Below are 15,000 nucleotides of genomic sequence, written 5' to 3' on the forward strand. Positions count from 1 at the left end.
GCTGACGATACCCAGATTTATTTACCTGTGACTAAGGAGTCCTTAAAGTCACTACACGAATGTTATGATGAGGTCAAACATTGGATGGCCGTACATTTTTTGAATCTCAATCAGAGTAATACTGAGGTTATTGTATTTGGACCAATGGCTTCTGATGGGGATGTCAGGGATCAGCTCGGCTCATTAGCTGGGTTTTGCAAACCCCACGTCAAAAATCTTGGGGTTATCCTTGATTCCGACCTTTATTTTAATAAACAGATTTCGTCCGTTGTCATGAGCTGCTTTTTTCAGCTTAGACTGCTTGCTAGAGTCAAAGCGTTTCTGGGGCACTCTGATCTGAAGAAGGTATACCATGCTTTTATTACTGTATATCGCATCTCGATTATTGTAATTCACTTTATTAAGGCTATTACCAAGCATTAACAGAATATCTAAAACTTTGTATTATACAAAGCACCCTGAGTACCAAAGTGGTTATAACCTGTTGATGAAAATGCTGATTTAAATTAAAGCCTGAACAAGATAACTGTTTTCTAATCATCGTATAAAATATTTAGTAAATTAAGAGAGACTAAATACAATTTATAATAAAAATGGAACACCGATGGACAGCTGAATAACTGAAGGAATCTAATTTAACTTGAAGTGCCACAGAGTGTTTTACAAATAACCCCCCTACAACAGTGGTTCTCAAACTGTGGGGCGCGAAGATGTGAAGAAATAGAAAACAAGAATCGAAAATATGAAAAATACATCTATTGAACCCAAAACAAATTAACTTAAACTACATTCTGATACTAGAAAAATGAATATAGAGATAAGATAAATGTCGATAAAAATTAAGCAGGTATAATAAAATATGCAAATAAACTGTAATGAGAATAAAATCAGATTTTTATTTTTTTTTTTTTATGATTAGCATGACAAAGATTTGGCCATTTGAGAAAAAATAACCGTACATTTGTGTTGTGAGCAGAATCTGAATTACTTGGGCTTGCAAAAAAAGATCAAAACAAAAATCATAATTGGGCTTTTCTGTTTTTAACTTTTTAATTAAAAATAGTAAATGTTTTCTAATTATCACCTGTGTTAATAGAAGTAATTTTAGTTTTTGAGTAGACAGAAAATATCAAAATTTTGTGCTAGTGTAACAGTGAGTGCTTTTAAATGCACATACAAAACTGAGCTACGGTGTGTAACTAGGCTAAGGTAGAAACCTGCTTTCTTATAAATCTCCGTTTAAATGCACAAGTGTATTTACAGAGTTTTCCTTTGTCAAAAGGATCCTATGTTATAGAAATGAGTTAAGCAAAAAAATTAAAAATCATCATAAGCGCAGCCATTCCTTTCATTACTAGTTTAATAGGTTTGAGAGGATAAATATGAATACACGCGCATACACAAAATGTATATCCGAGGCTAGATTTTTAGACGTCTCAAACGTGATTTAAAAGGTCCCTGTTGCCTATTATTTAACTGTGTGGGTGTGATTTTTTAAATCCCTTAACTTTAAAAGTTACACACATAACTTGTTCTCCCAGACTGAGGAGCTGCTCATGAGCGAACTTAGTGGGGGGAACTGACAGACATCTGTCTGCTGATAAGCGTGCGCGCGCAGAGCACAGCAGGGGGGTAGTGGACTGTCAGTTTCCTGGCCCGTGGCGGGCACTGGCTGGATCTAGCTCTGTCAGCTCCGAGAGTGTCTGTGTAGACAGAGAGCCTGCCAGCTTGTATTTCGAACGACACGCTCAGCCCTGGGCATCTCACATAAGCACTCAGAGGCTGTCTGCTCAGCTCTCATGCGTCAACTGTGGGGCTGCTAACAGCAGGATATCTTGTCAGCGCAGAGACTGTCTGGGGTCTTTCTGTGCTTGACTTAGATGAAATAATAAATACAGTTTACAAGTGATAAAGCAAAGTTTAGATATTTTAAATAATAGATAGATACAGGGGTTCTTACCCAAAACAGTAGAGGCAAGAATGGCTATAAGGTAGATCGCTCCAGCTGGAACATGTTCTGGGCCTGTCCTGGTAGAAGTGGGTAAGGAAGTGGAAGGGGCCACCAATAGGAGTGGACGGCAGGGTCCTTCAGTAACATGCCTGGACTTGTCTTCGGGAGAGGGGGTTGGGGGTGAAGGAGGTGGGACAGACATCCATCAAGTCTGCTCTTGACAGAAATGAGAAACAGGCAGGTGAAGGGGGGCTGGGAGTGGGTTCTGGGGTGGGGGCGGGACCGACATCAATCAAACGGCTCTTGACAGAAAGGAGAAACATGCAGGTGAAGGGGGGCCGGGGATGAAGGAGGGGGGTTGGATACGCATCCTTCCCAGCCACCAATCAGGTGGAGGGGCGGGGACAGCATTCAAATCTACCCATCAGAGAAAAAGGGTGGGGTTTAAGGCTGTCAGTCAAATTTGATTGATATTTTGACAGTCCCTGGCTTATACTACTAATGCAGTTTAGTTTTATAAAATAAAGATAATAAATATATATATGACACAAACAGGACGGCACAGAGACGCAGTGGGTAGCGCTGCTGCCTCGCAGTTAGGAGACCCAGCTGGCTGCGCTTCCCAGGTCCTCCCTGCGTGGAGTTTGCATGTTCTCCCCGTGTCTGCGTGGGCTGGCGCCCTGTCCGGGGTTTGTTTCCTGCCTTGCACCCTGTGTTGGCTGGGATTGGCTCCAGCAGACCCCCGTGACCCTGTGTTAGGATATAGTGGGTTGGATAATGGATGGATGGATGACACAAACAACACAAAATATAAAATAATGAAAGCTTAGTTTCTCTTTTTTTCCTACTGTAGAAAAAGGCACGTAACTTATCAATTCTATCTCTCAGTTTAGATAGATCTGTCCTCTCCTATTGGCCAAGGCACATGACTTATGAATCCTGATTTTGTCCATTTGTGAGGTTCAGATGGGCAGTTAGTTCTGTGGCTGGTTATGAAGTTTCTGTTGCCTTCCTGTGGCGTTCATTTGCTTGCAGCAGCTCACCTTTGCCCTGCTCAGGGACCACACACCACCACACCGAGTTCTCTGTCTCTCTCAATGTGTGTGTGTGTGTGTCAGTGTCACTTTATTTATATAGCACATTTAAAACAACATAGGAATGCTGTGGCCAAAGTGCTTTAGAATAATAGAATAAAAGAAAAAACAAATAAATAACATAAATAGAAATAAAATAAATAATAAATAGAAGTGATGTTGTATAATCACAATGAGGAAACCATCGATATTACTGAAGGTCACGGAATGCAAGTGAATAGAAATGAGTCTTTAATCTCGTTTTTAACAGTTCAGTTGTAGACGACTCCTTTATGTGACGAGGTAAAGAGTTCCACAGGCGAGGAGCAGCAGCTGCCAAAGCCCCGTCTGTCCCCCTTGGTTGTACACTTGGTATGAGGGACAACAAGAGACAACTGACCAGAAGATCTAAGCACTGTGGATGGCTGGTGTAAAACACACAATTCAGATAAATAGACAGGAGCAAGTCCATGTAAAGATTTAAAAACTAGCAACAAGATTTTAAAAACAATTTGAAAACTAACAGGCGGCCAGTGTAAAGAGGCTAATATTGGAGAAACAGAATCAGACTTTCTTGCCCCAACCAGATAGCGAGCGGCAGCATTCTGCACCAACTGTAACCTGTGCATCAGGGATTTGCTAATCCCAGAATCCAGCGAGTTGCAGTAATCAAAGCGAGAAAAGATAAAATCATGAGTAGCTTTCTCAAGATCCCTAGAAGATAAAAAAAGGCTTTGATCTTACCTAATAGACGAAGCTGGAAAATGCAACTCGACTACAGAATTTACTTGTTTCTCAAAAGAGAGGTTACTGTCAAAGATAACACCAAGATTGCAGACTCGAGGTTTGCAAAAGACAGAGAAAGAGCCGAGAAGTCCAAGACCAATTTGGGCTTTAGCTGATGGACCCACTATCAGCACCTCCGTTTTATTCTGATTCAGATCAAGAAAATTATTTGCCATCCAGGATCTTAGTTCAGAAAGACAGTTGTGCACTTGACTCATTGCAGAGTTGCAGACAGGAATATAAACCTGTGTGTCATCAGCATAGCAGGGAAAAGAAATGTTAAACTTCCTAAAAATATCTCCAATAGGATGAAGGTATATAGAGAATAAAATAGGACCCAAAATAGATCCCTGAGGAACACATTTAAGAGGAGAAGTAGATGAAAAAGAGGAATTTAAAGTCACTGAAAAGTGTCGACCAGTTAGATATGACCTGAACCAGTTAAGAGCAGCCCCTTTAAGCCCCACAAGATGTTCAAGCCACAACAGAAATGTCTCATGGTCAATAGTGTCAAAGGCAGTGGACAGGTCAAGGAGGAGAAGGACTTCTGCATCACCTGAGTCAGTAATAAGAGAGATGTCATTGAATACGTTCAGGAGGGCCGCCTCAACACCATGAAAACGCCTAAAGCCAGATTAGTAGATCTCAAATAAATTATTGGAGTTAATGTGATCGACCAATTGATTATAAATAATTCTTTCTAGAAGTATGTGAGGTTCTGCTCTGCCCTTTCCTCTTCGATTTAGGGTGAGAAACTTGAAATAGCCAGACTGTATCCTACACAAGATTATTATCTATAGTTTATACCAATACCATAGTGCGTTAGCTGTCTTTGTCCTATCTATGTGTTAATAGTTGTTGAAGTCTACTTATAGTCTGACCTGAGCGATGCTTGGTTCCTTTCCTACTTGGCTTTCTTCAGACACATGGAAGGATTTCTCAGCGCACTTTATTTTCCCTGTTCAGGTGGTTTCCTTCTTCTCCTTTGGTTGCACCCTCTGGTTGCAGGCAGTACTGCAGACTTCTCTTCAAGGGTTTTACACAAAGTGTCCTCAGATGCTAGCAAAGTTACGCCTGCTAAGTCAACTGTCGATCAGTCAGTGACCGTTGTTATCAGGATGAACGTGTGGTCTACGTGTGGTGTCTCTCTCTCTCTCCTGTCCTTTCTATCCCTCAGCAAGGTTGGACTGATGACAACCTCGTCCAGACTTCCACACAGACATGTTTTCCACCTTTTCAGTCCACCACGGTCACCCTTTAGAGTAAAGAGATAGCTTGGACCTCTGTTGCGGCCACACCCTATCAAGTAACAGTTCTACTTATGGACAGCCGAATTATGGTCAGGTCAAGCTGTAGCGTAGTGAGAGAAGTCCTTCTAGTTAGGGTGTTACCAGGGGTTAGGGTTAGGGTTATAGGGAGGAACAGAGGTTGTGTCATTGGCTTCTTGGGAGCACATGGGTGCAAAGTTCTGTTCATCAGAGTTACACATCCTGGATTTCTGGTCCTTTGTTCAGAACTTGAATCCGTTTTGTGCCTTGGAGGGGGTTAGTTGTCCCTGCCCTGGTATTGATCATCTCATCAGATAAGGCTGCAGAGTCTGCATTTCAATGTGAGGCCCAGTCAGGTAAACTGAGACTTTTAGCTGGTGGTAAGTGTGTCTGGGAGCAGTTTGCAGCTTTTGTCCACACAACGTTCCCACAGTCTAAGCAATGTGCAAAAGCGATTAAAGGAGCAATAAAAACTGTTACGTATAAACGAAAGGATGTGATGCTCAGGCTATATAGTGCCCTATTGAGACCATATCTGGTGACCGTGCCACAAAAAACACAGAGGAGCACTTGAAGATGTGCACAGGAACACAACTCCAGTGGGGGGGGGGGGGGGCTTCAATTGTACAAACCTCTGCATATACCTCAGGCTTTAAGGAGTGCACACCCTTGATGTACAGAGCATGCACACTCACTTTTAACAGACTTTAACATCTGGGCATACCTTCAGAAACACAACCGACACCCCTTTATGTACATACCACAGACGTTATTATCATACTTCTATGACATTGGGGGTGTCCCTGTCAGTGTCCACAGTGTGCGCCCCTTAACTTCCCCTCAGAAGATGGTGCCCTAGGCAGCTGAATGATTGACCTGCTCTGCTGGAGGCCTAACACGTTTTCTTTCTCTCGTGCCCTTAAGTCTCCTTCCTCGGCCTCCCACCAATCTCTTTACTGTCGCTCTGATCTTCCTCAGCTTCTTCCCTGCTGCTCCAATGTTTTTTTTTTTTCTCACTGTTTACAGGTTGTCACCCTTGGAGAAAGAAGTGACGCGATCTGCACTCACTGTCCCCGACTCTGTGAAGGTATTTCAAGCCAGGAGGCTCACCGGCAGCCATGTACTTAGTCCAACAGATGTAAGTAGATAGATAGATAGATAGATAGATAGATAGATAGATAGATAGATAGATAGATAGATAGATAGATACTTTATTAATCCCAATAGAGGTGCGGATCTCATGAGAGTCAGAAGTACTGTGTTTTAGGTGCTTGATCACATGTCGTGCTCACTCTCTCTTACACACACACACACACACTCTGTATGATTCCTTTCAAGCCTGATTTGTTCTGCTCTTTTTGAGGTCTGCAAGCACTTAGAGTTGAAGTGAGAAGTTTCTTTAAAACTCACTCTATAAGCCCTCCACAGATGTTCTACTAAGAAACTCTAAATTTGGGTCTTTCTGCAGGGCAAAAGCCATTTTTCCACAATGTTCACAGACGTTCGAGTATTTCACTTTTTATTGATGATGTCACAGTTCCAGTGTGTCACAAGTTTACATCCTGTTTGTTCATATTTGGTACCATTTCCTTTTAAATTGTTTAACTTCAGCCAAACAGTTTGGGTCGCCTTCCAGAAGCTTCTCACCATAAGGAGTTTTTTTGCTCATTCCTCCAGATAGAACTGGTGTAACTGGGACAGGTTTGTAGGCCTCCATTTCTCGCACGTTCAGATGTTCAATCAGATTGAGGTCAGGGCTTTGTGGTGGCCACTCTACTACCTTGACCATGTTGTCCTTATGCCACTTTGCCTAAATTTTGGAGGTCTTCTTGTCCATTTTGAAGACCCATTTCCAACTGAGCTTCACCTTCCTCGCCTGTCTCTTGAGATGTTGCTGCAGTGTCTCTCCATCATTTTCCTTCCTCATGATGCCATCTATTTTGTGAAGTGCGCCAATCCCTCCTGCAGACCCCTTAATATGATGCTTCCACCTCCATGTTTGATGGTTAGGATTGTGTTCTCAGGCCCGCAAGCCTCACCCATTGTCCTCCAAACATAACGATGGCCATTATGGCCAAACACTTTGATCTAGGATTCCTCAGACCAGAGGACATTTCTCCGGAAGGTAAAACCTTTGTCCCCATGTGCCATTGCAAACTTCAGTCTGGCTGGCTTTTGTATGGAGGCTTTGGAGCAGTGGCTTCTTCCTCGCTGATCAGCCTTTCAGGTGATGTCGATGTCGGACTCGTTATACTTGTCTGTCTGTTTCCTCCAACGTCTTCACAAGGTCCTTTGCTGTTGTTCTGGGATTGATTTGCACTTCTTGTACTGAACTCGGTTCTTCTCTCGGAGACAGAAAGCGCCTCCTTCCTGAGTGATATGACAGCTGGGTGGTCCCATGGTGTTTATACTTGCGCTCTATTGTTTGTGCAGATGAATGTAGAACGTTGTGGTGTTTGGAAATTCCTCCCAAGGATGGACCAGATTCGTGGAAGTCCACAGTTTGTTTGTTTTTTTTCTAAGGTCTCTGCTGATTTCTTGGGATTTTCCCATTATGTCAATTAAAGAGGCACCGAGTTTGATGGTCACCCTTAACATCCATTTAAATATCGACTCCAGTTTGGCTAATTGGACATCAGAAGCTAATTGTCGAATTGCCTAATGGCTTGACATCACTTTCTGGAATTGTCCAAGCTGTTTAAATGCACAGTTAACAAAGTGCATGGAAACTTGTGACCCACAGGAACTGTGATATGGTCAATAAAAAGGGAAACTTTCTGAGGTCTGTGAACATTGTAGAAAGAATGGCTTTTGCCCTGCACATAGTAGACATCTTAAATGATGTGCCAAATTTATAGTTTGTTACTATAAAATCTGTGAAGGGCTTTTAAAGCGAGTCTGAAAGACTTCACCCTAAGTGGATGGAAACTTGCGACTCCAACTGTGGCTTCACCAAACGTTTCATGGCATAAACACCAGTGGTAATGTGTGCTTCTGACCAAATGTCACCTCCTTGGGAGGATTGTGTACTCTTAGGTGCAGTTCTTACGCCACTGCCTCCTGTTTAAATGTTGGACTGGACGTTCTACCGCACGTGTGTTTAGAAGACTCACAGTTTGTCTCGATTTGAGTAAATGTGGATGTGTGCTTTGTGTGCCCCTCCATGGACCGGTTTCTGACAGAAAATGGAGGACTCGTTTATTAGTTAAGCTGACTCCATCTTTAGCACTGAAATGAGTGCACAGCTGCCACTGTCAAGGTCGAGCCGTGTGCGTAATGCCAGCACTCCCTCTGTGACTCATTATATTCCGGTGGTTGTGTGTGCAGTTTCGTGATTATCTAAGTGAGAGTACGGTAGGGAACTGCCTTATGTGTTACATTGTAAACTTTACACAGAAACCTCGTACATGACATTGGCTATGCTTTATTGATTCTCATGACAATAAAAGAATTAACTTACATTTATGAGGACCTGAGAATTAATAGAGTGCTTTTCTCACTACTCAAACTGCTTAATTTAGGGAGTGGGGAGCCACTTCACCCCCCGTCAATGTCCACCTGGACGTTGTGATGGCAACCATTTTTGCACCGGTTTGCTCTCCACACATTAGCTTTTAGGTGATGGGGGGGTGAGAGATATTAGCCAGTTAGACAAGAGAATGATTTGGAGGGCAAAATGACCAAGCGTTGGTGGTCAGTTCAGCCAGGCCATCAGAATGCACCCTACTCTTTATGAAAGATGCCCAGGGGTGCTGCATGACCTCAGAGAGTCAGGACCACCGTTTAACATCTCATCCAGAGGACGGTGCCATTTGTACAGCACAGTGTCCCTGTTGCTGAGTGCTGTGATTACAATACAATACAAGACCATTTCTTTGTTGTAGAGCTGAAAATCACACAAGGGGTGCCTCAATGGGCTTTAACAGGCCCTGCCATTTGACAGCCAAGGCCTTGACTCTCTAAGAAGATGAGGAAAAACTCCCAAAAAAAGTAGTAGAGAAAAAATGTAAGAAACCTTGGCACAGTCAGTTCAAGGAGAGACCCCGTTACAGGTAGTTTGGGCGTGTGAAGAGTAAAACGGGGTCAATACACAGAACACAATCCTCAGTACGATATGATAATAAAATAAAAATATTACAAGTACAGAGCAGAATTCAACAGTAGATGATATCCCATAATACGATTTGGATTTGTTCAACAACTTGGCAGGTGGGCAGTGGCACCAAGTGCCACACTGCAAGAAATGCCCCTCAGAAAATAAGAAAAAAATCTGATTTTTAAAGAAATAAATGGTTGAAATAAGCAAAGTGATCTGGCAATGGGGCAAGAAAGTTTGACTTGGTAAGGCTGCGTCTGATTAAGTAAAAACATCTAGAAATAAGAACTTTAAAAAATCCTGAAATTAGTGAATTTCAACACGTACTCAACTACATTTGCAATCCACCTACCAAAGAATAAGGTAAACGTAGCCCAGTGCTCTCAGTTTAGGATTGTCTTCATCTCAGATTGAGACCAAATATTTTAGGATTATGTATTTGAATTAAGAATTCATTGCTACATTCAAGGCACCTAATTAAGATCGGATTTCCTGCTATACATAAAATAACTTCCAATAAGGTCCTAATCATTAGCACTGCTCTTTATTTAAGTATTACATCAGTATCCAAGAGCACTGCCGCTGTGTTTCCAGTACAGAAACAGAAGAACAGAAGCACATGAACACGAGTTGACACAGGAAGGTTACCGTGTGTGTAACACAAGTCCTGTCCACATCGTTGTTGTACATTGTAGTTCAGGACTCACAGTCAGAAGTACATAACATAAACTTACACATCAGAGGTCACATTACCAGAAAAACAGGACAAAGAAAATACAACCCAACATGTTAAAATGCACAAAAGTTAACTTCTCTAATTGATTTTCAAATATTATGGTAATTCTACACATCATAGACCTGTGATATCTCACATGTTTGTGTTTTGAATGTATGTAGAATTTCTGTTAATGGTTTCTGAACGACACTTCACCTAATTTACAGTTACACACTCTGAATTAGTTAACCAATCATTTTGCTTCAAACTGTATCAAGCTAACGATGTTGGTCAGGCTTAAGGGGGATTACTGACCAATAAACTGTTTCCATTCAGCTAAGGCTTCTCTGTATGACGCAGTTGAATTGTGTCCTGTGATATTTCAGTCTGAACTCCAGAGAGGACAGTGGCAGTGCACTTAGGGCATGTCAGATGTTGTGCATAATAAATAGTGTAGTCTGCCATAAGGTACAGGATACCTTCCTGCAACATTTCTGGAGGGCAGCTCTCCTGGGCCAGCATGCAGTTACCTTGGTCCACTGGGCTCGAGAGGGGCCTCTGCAGTAGAAAAGCATCAGGATTCTTGGGGGTCTTCAAGACAAACAAAGATGACAGGTTGAACTTATTTTATCCTCTGTAGTCCTATACAGATTTGTTATACATTTCCCTATTTATGCTACTGAATTAATGTGCTAATTTAAACAGAAGCAGTTATACACAGCTTGTAATTGAAGTAGCAAAGAATCACTACAAAGTCGAGACTGTGATATTCTGTGGAGCCCTTTTCTTCAAACTGTTAAATGTAGAATGTCATTCCTGTAGCTAACATTAAAAACAATTGCTGCCAGTCACAGATGGATACAACTGCACAAACTGTCTTGATTTTTCCTTTAAACGATGTCCAATTGCATAGCTTTACCTTAAGGACATGAACTCTCGCATCACTTTTGTTTCCCAACTTTTTTAGGGGTAGAGAAAGTGAAGGAAACGTGGACGGCAGAGCTCTAAACGTGGCAATGGCATTTATCACTAAAAAAATAATAAAAATAATTCTTATTAAATATTTTGTGTTCTAATTTATCTCAAACATTCTCCTTTTAATGAATCACAACACACAGCAAGCATTAAGTTAAGAATGATTTATACCAAAAGTGATATGATGTCTGGTATTATTTTTACTTACTGAGGTGCTCGTCATGAATGAACAATTGAAATGAACCTTACATAGATGATATTTAAAGTCTGAAGTATTCTTTAAAATGCTCCTTCATTACTTATAGCTAATGAAGAATAATGGCAGTCAGTTTGTTATTCTGCTTGACAAAACTATTTACAATGCTAATAAATGGCTTTTTAAAAACATAATTAAAGGCAAATATTTATTTCAGAATAACAGAGAAACGTTCTAATACAATGAAGAAAAGAGAACCTGGAATTCACAAATCAGTAGTTACGGACATAGAGAGCAGCAGTAATATTCTGCATGAACGTTTGTCTTGCTATAATATACAGAGAGTAAGTCTTTATTGATAAAAGGCCTAAAAAGGTGCAACCCTGTGGGCATCAGTTGAAAAGTATCAGAGCTTTAAACAGCTTCACTGTCCTTCATTTAGGCCTATCCTGCTGCCTGACTGAGTAAAGTGCTAAAACACAACCACAGCGACCTATAAAATGAGTCTGAATCAAATATGAATGATAGTTGTAACCCTCGTCCCACATCTCAGGGTCTTCTTCATCACACCATCAAACTCTGCTTCTCCATAGAAACTGGCCCATCTGTTCTTAACCCCTGTGAACACGTTTAGATTATTCCAGCTTACTAAAATACCGTATTTCAGTCTGATGTCTGTGTTTTCTGTACTTACATGATCCAGTTCTTTAAAGCCTCCAGTATCTTGACAGGTCTGTCCAAGTCCTTGATTGCACCAGAATTTATAAATGACCTCCGTGTATTAAATTCATGATCAAGATGCTGGGTAACTGCTCGTCTATCTGTCTTTGGCTTCTTGTAAAGGTCCTGTGGTGTTTTGTAGTGCCTGGCCTGTGTTTGGTGGCTGTCAACAGCTGCAAAGACATAACTTGCTGCACAGGAAACTGCAGCTCCTGTTAAAATAAATACAATACAGGGAAAGGAGAATGAAATAGTCAGCAGTTATCAATAAACTGGGTAGGAATTGGGGACTTACATGAGAATGGCCTGACACAAATGGAAAGGTTTACTTTTATTTAACATAAATAAAGTGAGTAATCAAAGACAGACCGCTTATATTGTCAGTGTTCAATCTTTAGGTAACTAAAAACAAGATAGTAGACTTCCTGATAAAACACACAAACGCTCTCACTGGTATGGAGTGCAGTCACTCTGTGTTGTACTGAACTAAAGAAGTGCTACATGTACAGAGTACTGTGAAATTCTTACTTGTGTGTGCTAATTAACACGTAACACGCTATCTATCATTCTCTGGCGCCATGATAAAGAAGTTTATCAAACTATATGCAAATGAATACAGACTTTGTATAAATGACAAACGTACATAAATACGTGTGCAGACAAAGATTCACAAGGTAAGGGTGGACATGTTGGGACAACGCCCTTGATGGATGAATGAGCTGTCCTGTGCCCAAGTGTGACATTTCAAACTGCTTTTATCGAATCTTGGAAAATTTGAATTGAGAAGGACCAAACCCAAGCTTCTACTCTTCAGACCTCCACATCTATAAATATATATTTGTGTTGTCATCACCTTCGTGTCAGAAATGTCCTCCTTTTCTCTATTCTCATTTCTGTTTCTCCCCTGCTTGATCTCATATCTCATCAGGACATAAAAGTTGCTCCAGGAGTCTTTAAGCTCAACAAAAAGAACACAGCAAAAGTGATAATAACTACACAGTTTTCAACAAGATATTCTACAAAATAAATAAATAACGCTGACCTCTCGATGTACTGCTTGCCATGAGGTTTTTCTTCAAAGGAAATGTTCAGATCTTCATGTTAAGAGTCCCTAGAAGATTTTCTGTAGCATATGCAGCTTGAAAGCAACAGAGAAGTCCATTAACTCATTCGGACGTCATCTGCACAATTACCGGCAGTCATTTCCAACTCCATTTTAGGCTTTAAGTGCTAAATGTACAAATTATTTGCTATGAAAAAGTTTGATTATAAAATGTAAATATTATGTGAAATCATCTAAAATAATAACTTAATCACAAAATACATTTCAAATTTCATTTTTTCAAATGAACGAAACAATATTCTGTCATCATTTAACTCGGCTACAATCTCGGGTTTATCTTTGACTCTGGCAGGTCATTTACAAACTTCTCCAAATCAGGTTTCTTCCATCTTAAAATGTTGGGAAATTAAGGCGTTTTCTAAAGAAGCGGGATCCTGAGAAATGAATTCATGCATTTATCTCTAGTAGGATTGACTACTGCAATGCGGTGTTCACTGGGTGTTCAAATTGTTCTTTATACAGCCTCCAGTTAAACCAAAATGTTGTTGCAAGAATTATTACAAGAACAGAAAAATATGAACACAACTCCAGTTCTCAAATCCTTATTGGAATTACACTTTATATCTAAGTCTGATAGCTTAAGACCAGTTATCTTGAATTGAGCAAAATAATCTAGCAAGTACATCACTACACGAGATATTTAATCTCTCGAGGTAAAATATGAGATATATTCCCTCAAAATAAGACATTTTTACTTAAGAAGTCATTTTTTGCAGTTTTAAGAGTAACCAGGAAGAGAACCAGAATAGGTGAGGGTTAGTAACAAATTATAACTGTCGTGTTACTTCTGTTTTAGTGCTAATGACTAACAGCAGAGATACAGTCTGTACAGTTAATCAGCAGCTCTAGTCAGGGTGTGCTAAACTGAAGTTGTGAGTCTTCAGCCGGGATTTAAAAGCTGAGACCGAAGGGGCATCTCTTATAGTAGCAGGCTGACCACTCCACAGTTTAGGGGCCCTGTAACTAAAAGCTCGACCTCCCACTGTTATTTTATTAATCCTTGGAATCCTAAGCAGACCAGCATCTTGAGATCTTAATGTGCGCTCAGGTTTGTAAGTCATGATAAGTTCAGACAAGTAAGTCAGACCTCGGCCATTTAAGGCTTTATATGTTAAAAGGAGGATTTTGAAATCTGCCCTAAACTTAACTGGGGTCAGTGTAAGGATTTGAGAACTGGAGTTATGTGTTTGTATTTTCTTGTTCTTGTAATAATTCTTACAGCAACATTTTGGATTTAATGGAGGCTGTAGAAAGAACAGTTTTAGCATCCAGTGAACACCGCATTGCAGTAGTCAATCCTTTTAGAAATAAATGCATGAATTCATTTCTCCGGATCCAGCTTCTTTAGAAAACGCCTTAATTTCCCAACATTTTAAGATGGAAGAAACCTGATTTGGACAAGTTTGTAATGTGCAATTTAAATGACCTGCTAGAGTCAAAGATAACTCTTAGATTGTGGACTGATCAGTAAAATTAATGGTGATTCTAGCCAAGGTAAATGATGACAGAATATTGTTGCGTTCACCGTCACTCCCTCCAATAATTAACATCTCTGTTTAATCAGAGTTTAAAGACGAGTAGTTCTCATCCATCCACTCCTTTATTTCACTAACACAACTAATTAAAGACAACATCTGATTGTACTCGAGTGCTTCCTTTTTGCCTTAATTCTCCTTGGGATGTTTCTGGAACTTGATTGGAGTCCACTTGTGCCCAGCAGAATTGACTGGACATCATTTAGAATCTGTGTGTATAAGGACCACCATTAACACTGCATGTCAGGAGAAACACCAAGTCATGAGGTCCAGGGAAGTTTCTGCAGACCTCCATAATCCAATTGTGGTGAGGCACAGATCAATGCAAGGGGAGAAAACCATTTGTAAAGCTTTGAGTCTTCCCAGGAGCACAGTGGCCTCACAAATTGTGAAACGGGAGAAGTTTGGAACCACCAAGACTCTTCTCATAGATGGTCACCTGGCCAAACAGAGTAACCAAACAAGAAGGGCCTTGGGCAGGAAGGTGACCAAGAACCCAAAGCTTGGTCTGGCAGAGATTCAGAACTCCTCTGCAGTGGAAATGGGCCTGTATCTGGCGTAC

At 40.8% G+C, this 15,000-nt stretch overlaps 1 protein-coding gene and 1 long non-coding RNA gene across 34 annotated transcripts in view; both read left to right on the forward strand.

Annotated features, from left to right (window-relative positions):
- Positions 1 to 6,220, forward strand: part of LOC127527385 (uncharacterized) — a 33,412-nt gene extending 27,192 nt beyond the window's left edge. Inside the window, exon 3 of the long non-coding RNA XR_007934687.1 lies at positions 6,105 to 6,220. This is a non-coding gene — a long non-coding RNA (uncharacterized LOC127527385). The remainder of the gene's footprint in view (positions 1 to 6,104) is intronic.
- The window catches only part of LOC114641392 (C-type lectin domain family 5 member A-like), a 1,576,682-nt gene that overhangs the window by 980,140 nt on the left and 581,542 nt on the right, over positions 1 to 15,000 (forward strand). The window lies entirely within an intron of this gene.

Source organism: Erpetoichthys calabaricus, chromosome 4, assembly GCF_900747795.2.
Source record: "Erpetoichthys calabaricus chromosome 4, fErpCal1.3, whole genome shotgun sequence".
Lineage (NCBI taxonomy): Eukaryota > Metazoa > Chordata > Cladistia > Polypteriformes > Polypteridae > Erpetoichthys > Erpetoichthys calabaricus.